The sequence below is a fragment of the Chaetura pelagica genome, unplaced genomic scaffold (assembly GCF_000747805.2).
Source record: "Chaetura pelagica isolate M959 unplaced genomic scaffold, ChaPel_1.0 scaffold139, whole genome shotgun sequence".
In the NCBI taxonomy this organism is placed as follows: domain Eukaryota; kingdom Metazoa; phylum Chordata; class Aves; order Apodiformes; family Apodidae; genus Chaetura; species Chaetura pelagica.
The window spans coordinates 8,422,264-8,427,988 of NW_009970717.1; positions in this window are offsets into that span (position 1 = coordinate 8,422,264).

A 5,725-nucleotide genomic window follows, 5' to 3' on the forward strand; every position below is an offset into this window, starting at 1 on the left:
GGGGGGAGGGGGGGGGGGGAAAGAAAGAAAGGGGAAAAAAAAAAAAAAGGCTCTTTTTGAAAAGGCAGGGAGAGAAAGGGATGTTTTGATGGAGTTTGTGAAAATTACAATGAGGTGGGTTTCACTAAAGCCTGCATTCAGTAGCCCCCTGAACACCACCCCCCCCAGTAAAGTAAACACTCCTATGTGGAGTTGTTAAAAAAAAATATGTAAAAAAAATTAACAGATTTAAATAGTTTCCCTGCATCAAGGATAAGAAACAGACGTGGCTTTTCCCTGCTCCTGTCTAGTCTTGCTAGGTGGAAAGCTAATATTTGAGTTCATGCTTGAGTGGGGAACATTTGTATATTAAAAAAAAAAAGGCATCCACACTGGTTTGCCCCTTTGCCAGCCTGGGAGGGATAAAAAAAGGAGCTGATGTTGAGTTTCCTGGGTTTATTTAGAGATAAGCTGAAGATGACCTTTCACTCCCACACACACACACCATTTGCCTAAATATTGAACCATGATCCTTGAGTCCCCTGTTCATGGAGCTCCACAGTTCAGTGTGACAAACTGTGCCAGAATCCTTAAACGTTGAGGCTGATGGGGTCTGGGATGACAAAGTAAGTCACCAAGAGGGAGCTCCAGCCTGTGTTGCCCCCTGATGTCACAGCAATCCACTTGAGCTGCTCATTAAACCACACAGACCACTAATCAAGTCATCGTTTCACTCCTACGTGTCACTTCTTCATTTCAAGATGAGGGTCAAGGACTGGAAAAACTGCCTGGGATGTCCCAGCTCCTCAGCCCTTTCCCTGCCCTGCTCTTAAAGAAAAAGGACATCCCAAAACGTTCAGGAAAAAAACAACTAACTTTGCATGGATACAAAGCCTCCATGTGGATGTTTTCCCTTTCCCCACCTTAGGCTGGACCTGGACATCAAACTGCTCAACATTCCATAGGAAAAGAAGCCCCTGGTTTTATTCCTGAGCCAAGCAGGTGAAAGGCAGCCAGCATGGAGGCTTCTCCAAGCATGTCCTGTCCCTGAGCAGGAGCTTCTGGATGCTCAGCTGAGCCCAACCCCTTCACCCCAGCCTGGCATTGCACTCATAAATGAGCTTTTCCTTTTCCCCTGCATCCACCTTTTGGAGATGCCAGCAGCACAGACCCACCAATGAGTCCCTTCAGGAAGCTTTTAGATAGACTGAAGTTGTTTCCTCCTCTTCCAAGGCAACCTCCTGCCTCCCCTGGTTGCCCGTGGCCTCCTGCTTGAGCTGCTGGGTGGGCAGCTGGTGGGATAACACTCAATCCAGGGAAGAGAACATAATGAAGGAGGAAAGGACAAGGAGAAGGAAGCCCGTGGAGATCAAGCCCAGCAGCAGCTTTGGTGCTCAGATGTGGTCTCAGTGGGCTGGGAGCAGAAGGTTTATGAAGCTCTTGATTAATGGGTGGGACAAAAACCCAAAAGACTAAGCAAGTTTGATGTATATTAAATTAAGCAAAATGGAAAACTCACCAATCTGGGGGGGTTTCTTTGTCTTTGAGGCTTTTTCATCAGCGTGACAGGCTTGATGTTAGAGATGGACACTTCCCAGCAGGGAGAGGAGAATCTGGAGGAGGCATCAGTAGGTTGAGATCCTGAGCAAGCTCTGGCAGAAACCCAGACACTTCCCTCACCAAAATGGACTAAAATGGTGTGGGTTGGGTAAAAGCAACGAGCCCCAGGGCTGTGGGAACCTCAGCACTGGATGGATCCAGGTGTGGGGCTGGATGCTCCTGGGAACTCCCATGAACATGTGGCCTCTTAGACAAAGACAACAAAATGGGAAAAGAACAAATCAGTCAAAAAAAAATCTCTCTGTGAGGAGAATCTGTAGCTAAACCTTTGTCCATCCTGGAAATGAAACATTTCCAGGCCAGAAAAGAGGAGCTAAAATTGATCTAAAAATAATTTACTGTGCTGAACCAAGTCATGACAAATTTATCTCTGGAGTTTGGAGGATTTCTCTCCCTTTATTACCATTCCAAGTGTTACGATGAATAATATAGGCACAAAAAATAAACCCTGCTACTTTATGTTTAAAACCACATGATTCTCCATCCCCTGGACTTTCTGGACCTTCAAAAGAATTCATTCTCTTCCCAAGGTCACAGAATAAAACTGTCCAGCTATTAAAAAATGTGCAGCCTCATACTAATTAGTGACTGATAAAGCATATTTCTCCCAGCTTTGGCCAAACAAAACTTCAGATTAGAACATTTAGCAGTAAAAACTGCTTTTTACAGTTAAAAAAAAATTAAAAATAACAAAATCAGGGCATATTTCATCTGGTAAAGGTCATCTTGCTTTAATTACGTGTGCCACTGGTATCAGAAACTAGAATATTAAATGCTATTAATGCTGAAGAGGTATCATCCCAGCCATACATTATGCACAGAAGCAACAGTTCAAACACAATCTCATGTAATTATTCTGATGTTTGAAATATCTCCTGCTCCCACCTTCCCTCCCCATCCCCTAAAAAAAACAACCAACCCAACAAAAGCCCTGCTTCATCCTCCTGGGGACTGATCCTGCTCCTGTTCCTGCTAAGGGAAGGATGCCCATCCACTCTGCTCTCCGTTGCCTCCTTTAAATTGCTTGCAAGGAAGAGAAAAAACTGAGGCATATCATCAGTGATTTTTCTTCTGTCTTGCCCCTGCTGCTGGTATGATAAGGAGAGGACTCTCCTTGGGGGCGACTCCACATTTAATTAGCTCCAGCTGCAGCCTAATTAGTCAGTCTGCAAGGGCGAGCATTGTTCTGTTGTCACTTGAGCCTTCCCTCGTGGAGAAGGGAAAAGAGCTGAGACTGAACATGAAAACCAGATGCCATGTGTGTGCCTTGCTCTGGGCCATCCATCGGAGGGATCCCCCAACCTGGGGGGGGTGGGAAGGGTAATAAATGTGTTTAAAAGCTCCAGGCACGGACGGAGCTTCGCACGGTTCAGGGGAGACAGTAGCATGTGCTGAGCAAAGGGGTCACAGCTTAGAACAACTGATTCCCACTAATTCTCCTCTCAAGGAAGGGCTTTGCATCCTCCAGCAGGATCCGTGCTGGGGTTTTGGTACAAATTGTTTTGACATCTCACACAGTTCTGCACGGCAGGCTGTACCTTTCTGCACCAGGTTAAGCCCTTAATGCCCCTGTGACACCACCAAGATACCTGTAATTTTAATGCAGATTTTTTTTTCCCCCTGTCTCTTGTTCTCATTTTAAAAAGGTTTGCTGGCTGGGCTGGCATTTCACAGCTGGAATGAGGGACGTGAGGAAAGCAGGAGGAAAATCAGATAGGCAAAGGGGCTCACCATAATGCCATCTGACACACTCGTAAGCTTTACATGATTTGTACAAATCAGGAGAATGAGACTCTACCAACAGCTTTGCTCCTGCTCCTGGAGTGAAGAGATGCAGGAGGGAGGGGGTTCATGTCCGTGGGGTCACTCAATGTGTGTTGTCTCACTTTGCCCCAACAAAGCTTGGAATGGTGACTAGACTCAGTGCCAGCTCAGCTCACTGGTTTCTAGCTGCTTTGATTTTTAACATACCAGATTAAAATGAAGAAGCAGACAGTCTTGCTGGACAATGCAGCAAGGCAGGGCCTTCTGCCAGTCTCCACACTGCTGATTTGTGATGTCAGTGCCACAAGAAAAAGCAACTTCCCTGTATTCTGGGGAGACTTGCAGCAGATAATCACAGGAAAACATGACACCTCTGACTCACACACCTCGGTGGCTTTCTTGTGCCTGGGCTCACATTTTGCATAATGCTGATGACCTTTAAAGTCCCTTCCAATCCAGACCATTCCATGATTCCATGATGTATCCAGTCGAGGTGAATGACTGCAGAACAAAAGCAGCACATGGATGAGTGACTGGAGGAGAGTGCAGGTTGCTTGAGCTCAGGAGAGCAGCCACGTGGTGTGCACTGCCTGTTTGTTGTGCTTTTGGATGAGGAACGAGCCTGACTCTCAGCAAATGACATGAAACCCCAAATTGCTTCCCCAGAAGCCTCATCCAAACCTCCTGCTATCACCCCAGCTGGGGGAAAAGCCATTTCTGTAAAAACAATGTTTAGTGAAATTGGAAGTCAGAATTGCTCAGTGGACAAGTCCTGTAGCTCAAAGGGGTACAGCTGCAGAAGGGGGGCCTTTCATTGCCCAGATGTTTTGAGAGAGAGCCAATAAAATAAATAGCAACCATTCCAGCTCCTCTCCACCCTGTCCTGTACCTGCTGACCACACTGAGCTGCCTCAGCAGACCTGACCCCACCACCCCATCACCCCCATCCCTGTGCCAGCACCATCCCTCCAGACACCATGACCATCCTAGAGGAGCCCTCTTCTACTAAAGCTTCTCCTGTGCCAGGGCTGCTGAGGAGGAGCAAGATCCACATGCTGCAACCACCACCCTGTTTCTGCAGAGCCTCGTGGAGGTTGCTTTGCTCTCCCCTGTCCCTCCTCTCTTGCTGGCAACAGACTCAGGGCAGGTAACTCAATCCCAAACTGTTTTTTAAGCATGATTACAGTTTCTCTGTGCTTTCCTTGTGCCTAATTACAGTGGAGCAACAAGGCAGCCAGGTATGGGTTCCAGGCTTTGAACAGCTTTGTGTGGCAGAAGGGCCCTGGGCATCATTCTCAGGGAGCTGAGACCCTCAGCTGCACTGGAGCTAAAGACAAAGCTCCGTGTGGTCTCTGGTCCTTCTTCCTCACAGAGAGTCTGTCTGGTGATTCAGCTGAACTCACGCAAAGGAAAAGGAAATTGCAGAAAATGACAGAGCTGCTGTTTTATTTTCATTTGGGCTCCAGCCTTGCCAAGCACCCCAGCCTTCAAACCACAAAGCTATTTAAGCCCCCAACTATCACTGAAATGTATCAACGAGTGTCAGGCACCAACTCCTCTCAGTGGCTGCAGACATGGGTGACTTCTCTCGTGCAGCCAGGGGAGCTGGAAAAGAAAGGTTTTTAGGAGGTTCTTGGGGATGAGCACTCACATTTAAAAGCTTTGGAGAATCCTCTGGCACCCTCTGGATTTAAATCAAGCAATCATTAGCCATCTCCTTGGGTCCAGAGAGACCCTCTCTGCTTCAAATCCATCCCCTCACAGCACAGAACAAGACATGGAGAGAGGAAGGCTGGTTCTCCCCCAGCTGAGACCTGCATCCATGTGATACCAGGTTTTTCCATTTTAATACATTTCCTAATTTCTTCTCATCAGGTTCTGCCAGAAATTCAGCAGAGGAAACAAAGAGAGTGCAAAATCACTTTCATAAAGTCTGGAAAAAATAATCCATCGAACCTCTACAGCACATCAGGTTAAGGAAGAGACATCTGGCTTTTATTATGTTTTATAAGGTTGAGAGCAAATAAGGGTATTAGAGTTAATTTACTTATTTAGAGAGAAACGACTCAATCACAGAAGCCATGATTGTGAGTGCATATTCAGAGAGCTCCAAAATTCTCTCTAGTCTCCTCTGGGAGTGAAACAGTGCCCATGGTAAAGCAACCTTTCTTTTCCACAGAGGTATTCCCAAAGGGATGCAAAGATTAGAGGGAAAACACCATGAATAAGACCTTCCCAGACAGCCTGGCTGCATAGGAAGAGGTACCAAAGCACTGTTTGGTGGTGGAGGTGGAGCTGGAGGCTGAGAACAAGCCTGGGTTGTGGTAATGCCATAATTGATGCAAACGTAGATATCCTGCTG